At 45.4% G+C, this 15,671-nt stretch overlaps 1 protein-coding gene across 2 annotated transcripts in view; it reads right to left on the minus strand.

Moving 5' to 3' along the window:
- Positions 1–15,671, minus strand: part of PKP3 (plakophilin 3) — a 139,346-nt gene that overhangs the window by 26,942 nt on the left and 96,733 nt on the right. The gene's annotated exons all lie outside the window — the stretch shown is intronic.

The following is a 15,671-nucleotide window of genomic DNA, read 5'->3' on the forward strand; positions in this document are numbered from 1 at the left end:
TGGTCACAATAGGGGCACAGTGAAAGTGAAAAGGAAAGTTGGGCCCACAGAGAGTCCTTAACAAGGTTGCTGGGATTATTGGTAAACCGCAATAACAGGATATTGTAATGCAGGGGTTAATAACAGTAACCAGAGGTAATGCAGCAGTGGTAAATGCAGGCATTAGGTGTCTCAAGTTTTTGCAGTATTCTGACACTCTTACAAAGTAAAGACGGCAGCAGCTTGAACATGTGCAGTAGCACACCAAGTCGGAAGTTGCACTTCCCTGCAGACTCTGGGTCCTAGTGCCCAGCTTATTCTAGTGCAAGGATTGAGGCAGCGCACAGAGCATATCCTTCAACAGACACATGGTATAGTCAAAGAGAAATCAGGGCTAATTTTAATATGCATGTGCTATTATAAATCATCTTGGAGTACAAAGAATACTAGTAAGTACATTTCCATACTTTACAACCTATTTCATGACCCTGCCACTTCACAAAAAAAGTGTAAAACTCCCAACCTAGGCACACTATAAATAATGTAAATCGGTTGGATACTATGTAAACTAATTTGAAATCTCTGTAGATGGAGACACTTAGCTCATCTGCCCTTAAGTGTGTCACCTGCAGCATGACAATGCAGACACTGTCTCTAGATGTGACTAATCTGTCTAGGACTCCAGAGTTCACCAACAGTGACACACATCTTTAGTCTCCAAGATATGCTGGATAAGATTTATCAGGCAGGCATGCCAGCTCACCCAGTGTCAGGTCTCAAGTGCTGTCCACAGTCTGACGTTTTACAGTTGGAGTAATGGGTCCTACACACTGATAGATCCGCCGCGGAGCTGCCCGACGGCGGATACGGCCGACGGGTGACCCGGCGGCGGGAGGGCAGTGATGGGGGAGTGAAGTTTCTTCACTCACCCCGTCACCCGGCTCCATAGCAGAGCAGACAAATATTGGCCTGCATGCACAAGCGACGGGGCACCAGCGATGAATGAGCGTGGGGCCGTGCATTGTTCATAGCTGGTGCCTCCACACTGCACAATATGAACGAGTTCTCATTCATTAATGAACAAGAACATTCATATCGTGCAGTATCATCTGCCAGTGTGTAGGGCCCATACGAGCAAACAGCACTAAGCGGACGTCTGCATTGCTGCAGTGCATAGGGACTTGTAGGCCACTACCGTATGCTGGCTGCTGAAAGACCGGCTGCCGGCATACCATACGACACCCCCTTCAGGGACTGCTATCTACCACTCGTGTTTTTTTTTATATGAAGTAACCCTAAAAGATTACAGTATTTTAAGAAGTTCTCATTTTTCAAAGCAGGCGAGGCTCATTTCCACGTTAGGATGTTATGCAAAACATCATGTACTGTACACTAGGAGACGTATGGAGATTTGCCTTGGCATGGACAGTCTAATGTGTGGCTTTTTTTTGTACACAGTTTTAAAAACGCATTTATTCTTTAGGCATATAGGGCCTGAGTCAGGTGCGGTTGGTGTAGTAAGGGGATGTAGTTATGTGACCAGTTGTCAGGAGACCACCGGTCACCATGCCGGCACCTACATCCCGCACCCTCACTATCCCGATGGTCGGCATGCCAACCAACAGGGACTATTCCCACTCGTGGGTGTCCACAACACCCATAGAGTGGGAATAGAAGCTGTGGCGAGTGCAGCGAGCCCATAAGGGGTTTCATTCTGTTCATGTAAATGCCGGGATCCCGCCGTTGGTATTGTGACCGGCGGTCTCCTGCCCACCAGTCACACGTACCCAACCTGTAGCAAGTTGGACTGTGCATGTGCAGGACCCATACTGTACATGTGCAGAATATCTCCTGCGTCCTTGCAGTGAGGCTGTAGACTTCAGTTGATCAACAGTCCTGTCGCCTCCATTTCATGGGAGTGCCAAGGCCACGGTCCTCCAACGTAGGATTCCCGCCAAGTCAGCTGGCCAATGGTGTCACAGTGATCCAATGCAGAGTGCTGGAATGTAGCAGAGGATCACACATGCTTACAGGAGGCATTTGTACCAGAAGCCTCCTGCTGCCTTAGCATATGTAAGCTCTGCTGCTGCAAACAAGGAAGCAGCAGCTATGATAACTCCATCCAAACCTGAATCAGGCCTATATGTTTAAATAATTATGTCTTATGAACTGAATTCACATTTTTTCCCCCACTTTGCAAGGAATTCTCCAAACCTCTCTCAATGACAACACAATCCTGGCATTCAAATCCACCTACTTCCTCGTAAAGATGGGTGGATTCAGCCTATAAATTCATTAGAAACCAATTACATAACAGACACCTTGCATTTCATGTCTCAAGTCATTAGCTCCTAGCTGACTGTAAAGATTATTGCTTCAGCAACAAAATGGCTGCCCACATGTGGGACATGATTGCAAAGGAACAGCGTGCCTGTTAAATACCCACTTCTCTGATCATAATCCCAACTAAACATTACATCACTACTTGCTCCAAAGACCTGACATAGCCCCATAACTACATTTAGACTCCTTATATCTAAAGTTCTTACAAGATCTCATTAGTTATTCATTAAAATACTGATATACAAGAACATTGTCCATGTTTCTGCATGGTTTCCTATACTACTCCAAACATTCTGACATGATAATTAGCATTTAAATAGAGGGAGAAAGTCAGGAGGCGGGTGGCTTTGAAAGCCTCTCACATCACTAATTGAGTAAAAAGGGGGAGGGAGGGGGGGGGACACAACATATAAATAAATAGCAATCCATTAATAAAAATGGATAATGTGCGCTAGTGGTTACTTAAAATGATATATGTAAATAACCTAGTAAGCAATAGTAGCCATTACTATACTACTACTACTACTACTACTACACTTCTAAAAAAGCTTTGAGTCTCCTTTCCGTAAGATATCACAAAAGCTTTTTTTGTTTGTTTGTTTTTGTTACAGTATAAATCTCTTTTTAGCCTTCTTAGAATTTTCATCCTAGCTCAGCCACCAGGTGGCTCCATTCTTTCTAAATGTATGAGGTTCTCTCATTATAGCTTTGTCACAATCAAGTTTCCAGAATTTACTCATGCCAAGAGATGTATGAATCCCAGTAAGTGAAACTGTACAGTGGTGCTGAGAGAGGGAGGGGGGGGGGGGGGGGGGGTACAAATTACCTTGGCCCAGGTCTGACAGAGGGGCCCAGGTCCACGTCTCCCATAATTAGACCTTGCTCCCTGAAAAATACCTGGGCCCAGCCAGGCTCTCTACTGCCCTGGCTGGGAGGCATGCCATGCTCCTGTGATTGGGTGCTTCTGATGTGCTAGACACGCCCCCAAAGAGGTGTAGCTATGCCCCCAGCATGCTGTGGTTACAACCCCTCCAAGGAGTTTGGGGGGGGGGGGGGGGGGTTGGGGGAGGAAGTTGTTGTAGTGGGATCCAGGATTTCTCTTGGCAGCCCTGATAATGTATATACAAGTTCTGATGTACTACGTCACTGGTAATCAGGAAGAATATATACTGTAGGATGATGAATTATGCACCCTGGTCCCTTACTGTTAATTAATACAGTCGCCTTTGATTTTTGGGCTCTGTCAGGTTATTGAACTCTTTCGAATATCCTTATATTATTTGCAGTAGCTGAGAGATGCATAAAACCTGTAATACAGGATATTTCTAGATTGTAAGCTCTCACGAGTAGGGCCCTCTTCCCTCATGTGCTTATCCTTTTCTTACTTTAAATTAATCCTCAACTGCCCAAATCAAGCAGTTTTTTGGCCACCTGGAACTTCTCTGTCGTTTACTGGTGTAGTTATGATTAGTTACCCTGTACTTGTCCTAAATTGTCATCAACTGTAAGTCACTGTTTTCCTGTTTTGATTATGTGCATATGTACTCTGTAATTGGGCGCTGCTGAACCCTTGTGGCACCATATAAATAAAGGATAATAATAATAATAATAATAATAATAATAATAATAATAATAATAATAATAATAATTGGAAAACCAAAGCGATTTGTATGTGTTACATGTTTACCATTAAAAATCTGTAATTATTCACTTTTAAATTTATTTCGAGTAATACACAAAGTTACATAAAGTATGCAATATTTTGGTATCAAGTTAATAGTGACGCACATGGCAATACAGGTTAAGTTTTCCATACACGAAAATCCGATATCCAAACTGCTACATTTTTTAAGCGCGACTGAGCAAGTGGCACCTATGCTTTCTCATGGGTCAATATACAGTTTCATGCACACAAGGCTACGTGTATAAAGTGTATATGCAACACGATGGTGTAATTGTAATAAGGCTCTAGTTGCCTCAGGTTTGGGATTTCATCCGAGAATGGAGGTATACATACCTCCCAACTGTCACAATGTTTTTGGGGACCTTCCCACTGTCCCACCCGCGGGCTGCAGTGTCCTGTGGTGGTGGTGGGGGGGGGGGGGCAGTTGGGAGGCTCCCTATCACTAGCAGCTCTGTTGCATGCGCACAGCGTCTATTCACGGGTGATAGGAACATCACTGAAACTTGGATTACCCCCTCTGACATAGTTTCTCCCGCTGCTCTCTCTGCAGGGGGTCTCACCACATTCCTTACATTCTCTACATTTGAGGTCCATACCATACGCCTCTTCCAACCTGTTCATCTTCGAATAGCTGTCATTTACCACCCCCCTGGCATGCCCTCCAATTCCTTGACAACTTTGCTTCCTGGCTTCCTCACTTCCTCTCTGACATTCCTTCCATTATCCTAAGTGATTTCAACATCCCCATCGATAACCCCACAAAAATCACCTGCCTCTAAACTCCTTAACCTCACCTCTTCTCTTGGTCTTTGCCAGAGAACCTCCTCCCCCTCCCATGTAAGTGGAAGCTCATTGGATCTGGTTTTCACTCACCGCTGTAATCTTTCTGATTTCTCCAACTCCCTGTTCCCCCTCTCTAACCATCACCTGCTCACTTTTAACCTATCTCTATCTGCTTCTCCATCTTTACCACCTAAGACAGGGGTGGCCAACCAGTAAGAGAGACAAAAAAAAAATCTTGTTAGGTACGTCAAAGAGCAGACATCAAGCCGAAGGCACGTGTGCAAAAATGGGGTGTGACCTTGTGTCTGCTAGAATGCCAGATCCACATAAAATACATTTTAAAGCCAGAATCAACATAAAATACATTGAAAGAGACACTTCCACATAAAATAAATAAAAAAATCTAGATCCACATAAAATATATTGAAAAAGCCATATTTACATAATACACTTCAGCTCCTCCATGTGTCACTGCAGCCAGCTCCCCCATGTGTCACTCCAGTCAGCTCCCCATTGTGTCTCTCCTGCCAGGATTCCCCTTTGTCACTCCAGCCAGCTCCCCACTATGTCACTCCTGCCAGCACCCTCCTGTATCACTCCAGTCAGCTCCCCCATTATGTCTCTCCTGCCAGGATCCGTCTATGTCACTCCAGCCAGCTCCCCCTTGTGTCACTCCAGCCCACCCTCATATGTCACTACAGCCCAGTATCTGGCTCCCCAGTTTTCAGTCGCCGTAGTGCTGCTGTGTGTCTGGTTGGAGTGCACCAGTTTCCAGGATCTGTTGTGGTCAGGTGACTGAGTGTCAGAAGCCACTCCAGTGTCAGAAGCCACATTTGAATAAAGAAAGAGCCGCATGCGGCTCAAGAGCCACAGTTTGGCCACAGCTGACCTAAGACTACCATCACTAAGCGTAACATTGAGGCTATTGACACCAGTTCCCCATCTTCCCTGTTTGACTCACTGCTCTCTCCTATTCTCTTTCCTGCCCTGAACAATCTACTTTCCTTTACAATGCATCCTTTACCTCTGCTCTTGACTCTGTCACCCCACCAACCACTATTCACCCTCGCAGATGGACACCTCAACCCTGGCACACCAAATATCTGCAAAAATGCTCACGTACCGCTGAGCGACAGTGGAGGAAATCACACAATAAGGCCAACTTCCTCCACTACAAATGTATGCTCTCATCCTACTTTGCTGCCCTTACCCTCTCTAAACAATCTTACTTCAAATACCTCATCTCCTCCCAATCCTCAAACCCCAGGCGCCTCTGTGCCACTGTCAACTCGCTCCTCTGCCCACCCCTGCCTCAACTCCCCTCTTCACTTTCTGCTCTTGACTTTGCCACCTACTTCACATCCAAAATGGACTCCATTCATAGGACATAACATCCCACCAGAACCTGAGCAACCCCCCTCCTCTATTTCTTAACCCCCATCTCCTTCCCTCCTACCAACTCTGACATCTTTCTTCCCTGTATCTGGAGAGGAAGTCATGGTCCTCATCCGGTCCTCACCCCCCTCCACCTCTCCACTTGACCCTATTCCCTCCCGACTTCTCCGCTTCCTTTCTTCTTCTACCTGTTCCCATCTTGCCCATCTACTCAATCTCTCACTCTCATCAGGCGCTGTCCCTTCTGCCTTCAACCATGCACTTGTCTCCCCTATTCTTAAAAAACCTACCCTTGATCCGACCACTCTCTCCAACTACCGACCCATCTCTCTTCTCCCTTTTGCTTCCAAACTCCTTGAGCATATTGTCTACAACCGCCTCACTGTCTTTCTTTCTTCCCACTCACTGCTTGACCCTTTCCAGCCTGGTTTCTGTCCTCAGCACTCCACTGAAACTGCCCTCACGAAAGTCTGCAATGACCTCCTTGCTGCTAAATTCAGGGGCCACTACTCTCTGCTTATTTTCCTTTACCTCTCTGCTGCTTTTGACACTGTATCCCACCCTCTCCTCCTGCAAATCCTTTACTCCCTTGGTTTGCATGATACTGCTCTCTCCTGGCTTTCCTCCTACCTTTCTGACCGTTCCTTCTCTGTCTCCTCTCATGATTCCACCTCCCCTCCACTTCCTCTACCAGTAGGTGCCCCCCAAGGTTATGTTCTTGGGCCTCTCCTTTTCGCTCTCTACACATCCTCATTAGGTGAGCTCATTTGACTTAAAATATCATCTCTACACTGACGATACTCAAATCTACCTTTCCTCCCCTGACCTCTCCCCTGCTTTCCTCACTCGTATCTCCAACTGTCTCTCTGCTATCTCCTCCTGGATGTCCCAGCGCTTTCTTAAACTTTCAAAATACTAATACTAGTGTCTGGCGCTATTAATAATAATTATGTTAAAACAGTTGTGGATGGGTGTCTAGATCTATACTCACACCCAATCCACACAAGACAATCTAAACTTGCTCACGCAACTCATGCAATCTGAATAGCCGCAAACAGGGTATAGTGGCCTGTGGATGTGGCCAACACAATCTCACCTGATTGAAACCAGGTGTACCAAAAGCAAAACTGAATAACCCCTTGCGCTAATTAATTGAAGGCAACATGACATGAAAACACACAAGTTAATTAATTAAGATAATTTTAATGTCTATAAAATCAATCATATATGAGTTAACTAGACACAATCATAAAAAATTGAGTTAATTAGTATGCGCATACAAATAAAAAAGCTAAATGCTAGACCTACTATTTGAGCATAAGAGGTGGATCATATAGCTACTTGTGACCACAAAGGACTGATTCAATAATCATAGGTTGACAATGTCCTGAATTTTCTTCTCAAAAAAGGACAGTCCCATTAGATGTGCTCATATAAATTTGTTTAAGTAAATACCAAATGTTAGGTTGAACCAAATAATCAAATGTGGATGGTTCTTTTACATGTGATAAAGCTATCCAGACAACATGGAGGAAATAGGTATATCACCCGGGGCTTGGTGCACGGCAAGCACCTATAGAAGAAAGCTCCCGTCTGCCACAGTCCGTGAGTGGCGTACTCAGTCTCCCACTGTGTCAGGTTCTCATGCACACACCTTATATCGCTTTGAGAGATAGAGGTTGGTCCGGCTCCCGGAGCTCTGCAGGCGCTGATCAGATGGTTTTGCTCCCGTCTTTAAGCCGCCGCATATAGCGTCCTCCCGTCTCCCGTTTAACAGTCTCGAGCAGCGTTGCACATCAATAAGGACCTAGATGCAATGTCCACTGGGTCACAAAAGGGCACCTTCTCTGACGCGTTTCGCTTCTAATTGAAGCTTCCTCATAGAGTAGGTCTAGCATTTAGCTTTCTTAAACTTAACATGTCTAAGACTGAGCTAATCATCTTCCCTCCCGCATAACCTCACTTCTCACAATTTCATTATCCACTGATGGCACAACAATCTCCTCTAGCCCCCTATAGTGCGATGTCTTGAAGTAATCCTAGACTCCTCCCTCTCCTTCAAACCATACATTCAGTATCTCTCAAAAACCTGCCATTTCCATCTCAAAAACATCTCCAGGATCAAACCCTTTCTCACCTAGGATGCTACTAAGACCCTCATCCACTCACTGGTCATCTCCAGATTGGACTACTGCAATCTCCTCCTATCTGGCCTCCCTCAAAAATTCCTCTCTTCACTTCAATCTATCCTTAATGCTGCTGCCCATCTCATCTTCCTCACCAAACGTGCTACATCCACATACCCTCTCTTGTTGGACCTTCACTGGCTACAAGAGCAGACCCTAGGCATAGGCAAACTAGGCAAATGCCTAGGTCATTTGGTATGCCTAGGGGCACAAACAGCTTCTGCTGTTTAAAATGATATGCGGCATGCCTATATTGTGTGTGTGACTGCGCTGTATCTGCATACGAAATGCTATGGTACATAGTATTCCTGGAAAATCACTGTAACGTAGTATTTCATATGCAGATACAGTCACAGTCGCATACAGAATAAAGGTTGGCATAATGTGTAAGGTGCATTATGTTTATAAGGACATTACTATTGTGTGTCATATGTGTAAGGGGCATTACTGTGTGGTATTACGTGCATAAATGCATTACTAATGTGTGGCATTATGTGTATAAGGTGCTCTACTGTGTGGCGTAATGTATAGAAAAGGCACTACTGTGTGGTCTAATGTGAATAAAGAGCAATATGGTGCGATGTAATGTGAATAAGGGGCACTACTGTGAGGAGTAACGTTTATAAGGTAAAGTGGTACTACTGTGTGATATAATGTGAATTAGGGACACTATCGCATGATATAATGTGAATAAAGTTGCAGTACTGTGTGGAGTAATTTGGATTGAGGGTACTACTGTGTGGACATGCCCCTTCCCAGCAAGAACACACCCCTTTTTGGGCTGGTAGGGTGTAGGGACACCAAAATGAGGACTGCTATGGGTGAGGGGTGATGGTGCTGGGAAAAGAGGTGCAAAGTCCAAGGCGGAACTAATGGCGGTGCTAGGGGACACCAGCCAAAATCTTGCCTAGGGCATCATATTGGTTAGGGACGGCTTTGCTGGCTACCCTTCCCATTCAGAATCCAATTCAAGCTTCTCACACTCACCTACAAAGCCCTCACCCACTCTTCTCCCTCTTACATCTCTGACCTTACTTCTCTTTACATTCCCACCAGTCCTCTTCGCTCTGCTAATGCACGCCGTCTCTCCTGCCAACTGATTACCTCCTCCCACTCCTACCTACAAGATTTTGCACGTGCTGCTCCCTATCTCTGGAATGTTCTACCTCTCCCCATCCAACTCTCCACCTCTCTACAAAACTTCAAACGGGCTCTCAAGACCCACTTCTTCACTAAACCCAGCCAACTCTCCTCCTAACCCTCTTGTCTATGCTCACTGTCTACCCTTTCTGTCATTCCGGACTGTTAGCCCCTCACCTTATAGATTGTAAGCTCGCAAGAGCAGGGACTTCTTTCCTCATGTGCCTTTCCTTTTCTTACTTACACTATCTTATACGCCATACTCTCTTTGATGGCACTTAACCCCGGGTTTTCTATACCTGTCCTATATTGTCTTGTACTGTAAGTGCTGTTTTCTTGTTTGCTCATTTGATTATGTACTGTGTAATGGGTGCTGCGGATCTCTTGTGGCGCCATATAAAGGATGATAATAATAATAATAATAATAATAATAATAATAATAATAATAATAAAGTGACAATGTTGGGATGCATGTGTATACAATTTTTTAAAGAGTCAATCATTTACAAGGCAAAAATCACCCTGGTTTTGCCTTGTAAATGATTGCTGCTTTAAAAACAGCCATTCTTGGACTGAGTCCCAGACACCACGGCAACTTGAACCCTATTACATTTACCCCAAAGCATTTCGTGTTTAGACTTGGGTCCCATCCTCATTCAGGTAACCAGATATTCCAAAATACTTCTAGTCCCAAGTATTTTGGATATGGAAGACTACCTGTATTGCAAATTGCTTTTCACTTGGAGACTTTTAAATGCATCCTAGTTGCATGTATCAGGTTACCCTAAGAAAGCACTACACAAATAGTCTTCCATTCATCTCTACTAGCACACATCAGGGCTGTGTACGGGTTTCTTAAGGGGGGTACACGCGGAGAGATCAGTGCTTAAATTCTAAGCAATCTGACTGGTTTGCTTAGAAGTCAAGCACTGATCTCTCAGTGTCTACCCCCTAAAGCGATAGCGATGCGTGGCCGCACGCGTCGCTATCGCTGGTGCTAGATTGGACTGCATGTAGGCACAATCTAGCAGGTTGCTCATTTCACTGCTGGGTGAAATGAGCGCCCCCCATCCCCGCCGCCCAGCACACATTGCGCTGTGTGCTGAGCAGGGGAGAGATGTGCGCTGAGTGGTCACTGAGATCAATCAGCACACATCTCTCCCTGTGTGTTTGAGGTTTTAACGTAGAGAGGCAAGATCTGGCCTGTTCAGATTCCTAGATTGTGGGTTAGGTTACAACAACAGGCCAGAACTTCAGGATTTAGTTAATGTTCGGTCCTGGGTTTAAGCTTGTTTCAGACTCCTATTTAGGACAGATTCAGGCTAATGTTAAGGCTATGAAAGGGTTATTACAAAGATTGTGTGTGTACCGTATTGTTTTTTTTTTTTGTTTTTTTTAATTAAAAAAAAAAATTAAGGTCAGTGGTCTGCTTAGGACAAGACAGAAATTAGTTGCTTCCTAATCTAGGAATTGATTAATTGGAACAAAGGCAAATGCCTTTGTTGCCGCTTGAGCCAAAGTTTCCCTTATTAAAGGGAAAAATCCACAAGAGAAGGAGTTTCTCACTGTAGTACGGAACCTGCTGCAATAGGCATGTTCAGAAATTGTCCATGCTTTCATCAATACACTAGGCACAACAGTTTGATTGATCCGTGTCATTGGGGGGGGGGGCTTAAGGTTTGATTTGGGGGAGGCATGCTGTCAAAGTGGCACATTATTAAAGACACCAAGATGGCTCTGTACCTATAGGGTAATATAAGCTTGCAGTATATCTTACTTGCATCTTCTGTATTGGAGTATAAAAATACCAAACGATGAACGTCTGTGGATGTTTAAAGAACTCTGGGATCTAGTTACTAAGCCTTGAATGGAGATAAAGTCGCTGGAGATAAAGTACCAGCCAATCGGCTCCTAACTGACAAGTCACAGGCTGGGTTTGAAAAATGACAAGAGCCGATTGGCTGGTACTTTCTCTCCAGCGACTTTATCTCCATCCAAGGCTTAGTAAATAGACCCCTCTGAATGAAGAAAACTTGTTTGAGATGCTATATCAGGCATTCCCAACCTCAGTCCTCAAAGCACATCAACAGTGCAGGTTTTAGTGATATCCAGGCAAGGGCGTAGCTACCATAGGTGCAGGCAGTGCAGCTGCTATGGGGCCCAGAGCTGAGAGGGGCCCACATTCCATGTCAAAGTTACATGTATGTTATACATTTTTCGCCATTGGGTCTCAAAGTAAGGGTCCTTTGAAACTTTTTCCTTGAGGCCTGCAATGTATCTAGGTATGCCCCTTGACCTCATTGTGGTATAAAATGAACTGGAGGGCATTTTAATGTTCTATAATATGAACCAGGGCACTGAAATGAGGTACAATATGAATGGGGAGCACTATGTATCATACTGTGAATTGGGGGTAGTGTGCGGCATAATGTGTACTGGCAGCTCTGAAATGCGATATAAGCACTTAAGGTGAACTTAAGCACTACTGCGATTCATAAAAGAAACTAGGGCACTACTATGGGGCATAACATTAAATATGGCTCTACTACGGTTCAGAAAATGAACTAGGGCACTATTATAGGGCATATAATTAACAACTGCTGCAGAAAAGTGTCTCTCTAGAAGCATTGGAACGGGGGCCCCTTCAAAATGTTGCTATAGGGCCCACAAATTTCTGGCTACGCCCCCTGTATCCAGGCTTCAGTACAGATGGTGAAATCAAAATAACAGAAGAACTAATTAAGTCACATGTGGTCAAGCATGGATTTCACTAAAACCTGGACTGCTTATCAATGAACAGGTTAATGCAGAACAATACAAAAAAAACAAACACCTATTGAAGAGTGGGAGGTGATGAAAAAGGAGGGGGCTGGGGGGGGGGGGTGAAAGGAAAGTTATACAACTGCAATGTGTGCACATCCGATCCACACGCTTCACCTGCAAGAACATATTTTGTGCCCGATGTACAGAATAATGGTCTACAGACCCAAAAGAATTTAGGGGGTTATTCAGGTTTGTTAGCAAACCAAAAATGCACACTAATGGGCAAAACCATGCTGCACTGCAGGTGGGGCAGATGTAACATGTGCAGGGAGAGTTAGATTTGGGTGGGTTATATTGTTTCCGAGCAGGGTAAATACTGGCTGCTTTTTCCCCCCTCCTTTTTTGTTTTGTTTACACACTACTATTTAGATTTCAGGTTGAACACACCCCACCCAAATCTAACTCTCTCTGCACATGTTATATCTGCCCCCCCCCCCCCTCCCCTCCCCTCAGGTATGACATGCTTTTTGGTTTGCTAACAAACCTGAATAAGGCCTTTAGGGCCTAATTCACTATGGATCGCTAGTCAGAGAAACTGCCGTTGTCTGCAAGTAGAAAGGCGCCGCCCTGCCAGGGGAAAAAAAAAATGCCCCGTGCAAAACTGCAAATGCATCGCAGTTCGCTATCCACTCGCAGATTCATACACAATTCCCAGTGAAGAATCTTTGCCGTTTGTGCAAATGTGAGTAGGTCTGAGGCTGCCAGTAATCTGCGACTGAGACGGCCTGTAAGTGGTTTGCACTGACTAGAGATGTGCACCGGAAATTTTTCGGGTTTTGTGTTTTGGTTTCGGTTCCGCGGCCGTGTTTTGGGTTCGAACGCGTTTTGGCAAAACCTCACCGAATTTTTTTTGTCGGATTCGGGTGTATTTTGGATTCGGGTGTTTTTTTCAAAAAAACCCTAAAAAACAGCTTAAATCATAGAATTTGGGGGTCATTTTGATCCCAAAGTATTATAAACCTCAATAACCATAATTTCCACTCATTTTCAGTCTATTCTGAACACCTCACACCTCACAATATTATTTTTAGTCCTAAAATTTGCACCGAGGTCGCTGGATGACTAAGCTCAGCGACCCAAGTGGCCGACACAAACACCTGGCCCATCTAGGAGTGGCACTGCAGTGTCAGGCAGGATGGCCCTTCCAAAAAACACTCACCAAACAGCACATGACGCAAAGAAAAAAAGAGGCGCAATGAGGTAGCTGTGTGACTAAGCTCAGCGACCCAAGTGGCCGACACAAACACCTGGCCCATCTAGGAGTGGCACTGCAGTGTCACGCAGGATGGCCCTTCCAAAAAACACTCCCCAAACAGCACATGACGCAAAGAAAAATGAAAGAAAAAAAAGAGGTGCAAGATGGAATTGTCCTTGGGCCCTCCCACCCACCCTTATGTTGTATAAACAGGACATGCACACTTTAACCAACCCATCATTTCAGTGACAGGGTCTGCCACACGACTGTGACTGAAATGACGGGTTGGTTTGGACCCCCACCAAAAAAGAAGCAATTAATCTCTCCTTGCACAAACTGGCTCTACAGAGGCAAGATGTCCACCTCATCATCATCCTCCGATTCATCACCGTGTACATCCCCCTCCTCACAGATTATCAATTCGTCCCCACTGGAATCCACCATCACAGCTCCCTGTGTACTTTGTGGAGGCAATTGCTGCTGGTGAATGTCTCCATGGAGGAATTGATTATAATTCATTTTAATGAACATCATCTTCTCCACATTTTCTGGAAGTAACCTCGTACGCCGATTGCTGACAAGGTGAGCGGTGGCACTAAACACTCTTTCGGAGTACACACTTGTGGGAGGGCAACTTAGGTAGAATAAAGCCAGTTTGTGCAAGGGCCTCCAAATTGCCTCTTTTTCCTGCCAGTATACGTACGGACTGTCTGACGTGCCTACTTGGATGCGGTCACTCATATAATCCTCCACCATTCTTTCAATGGGGAGAGAATCATATGCAGTGACAGTAGACGACATGTCCGTAATCGTTGTCAGGTCCTTCAGTCCGGACCAGATGTCAGCATCAGCAGTCGCTCCAGACTGCCCTGCATCACCGCCAGCGGGTGGGCTCGGAATTCTGAGCCTTTTCCTCGCACCCCCAGTTGCGGGAGAATGTGAAGGAGGAGATGTTGACAGGTCGCGTTCCGCTTGACTTGACAATTTTCTCACCAGCAGTTCTTTGAACCCCTGCAGACTTGTGTCTGCCGGAAAGAGAGATCCAAGGTAGGTTTTAAATCTAGGATCGAGCACGGTGGCCAAAATGTAGTGCTCTGATTTCAACAGATTGACCACCCGTGAATCCTTGTTAAGCGATAAGGGCTCCATCCACAAGTCCCACATGCCTAGCGGAATCGCTCTGTGTTAGCTCCTCCTTCAATGTCTCCAGCTTCTTCTGCAAAAGCCTGATGAGGGGAATGACCTGACTCAGGCTGGCAGTGTCTGAACTGACTTCACGTGTGGCAAGTTCAAAAGGTTGCAGAACCTTGCACAACGTTGAAATCATTCTCCACTGCGCTTGAGACAGGTGCATTCCACCTCCTATATCGTGCTCAGTTGTATAGGCTTGAATGGCCTTTTGCTGCTCCTCCAACCTCTGAAGCATATAGAGGGTTGAATTCCACCTCGTTACCACTTCTTGCTTCAGATGATGGCAGGGCAGGTTCAGGCGTTTTTGGTGTTGCTCCAGTCTTCTGTACGTGGTGCCTGTACGCCGAAAGTGTCCCGCAATTCTTCTGGCCACCGACAGCATCTCTTGCACGCCCCTCTCGTTTTTTAAATAATTCTGCACCACCAAATTCAAGGTATGTGCAAAACATGGGACGTGCTGGAATTTGCCCATATTTAATGCACACACAATATTGCTGGCGTTGTCCGATGCCACAAATCCACAGGAGAGTCCAATTGGGGTAAGCCATTCTGCGATGATCTTCCTCAGTTGCCGTAAGAGGTTTTCAGCTGTGTGCGTATTCTGGAAAGCGGTGATACAAAGCGTAGCCTGCCTAGGAAAGAGTTGGCGTTTGCGAGATGCTGCTACTGGTGCCGCCGCTGCTGTTCTTGCGGCGGGAGTCCATACATCTACCCAGTGGGCTGTCACAGTCATATAGTCCCGAGTCTGCCCTGCTCCACTTGTCCACATGTCCGTGGTTAAGTGGACATTGGGTACAACTGCATTTTTTAGGACACTGGTGAGTCTTTTTCTGAGGTCTGTGTACATTTTCGGTATCGCCTGCCTAGAGAAATGGAACCTAGATGGTATTTGGTACCGGGGACACAGTACCTCCAACAAGTCTATAGTTGGCTCTGCAGTAATGATGGATAC

Source organism: Pseudophryne corroboree, chromosome 11 (assembly GCF_028390025.1).
Source record: "Pseudophryne corroboree isolate aPseCor3 chromosome 11, aPseCor3.hap2, whole genome shotgun sequence".
NCBI lineage: Eukaryota > Metazoa > Chordata > Amphibia > Anura > Myobatrachidae > Pseudophryne > Pseudophryne corroboree.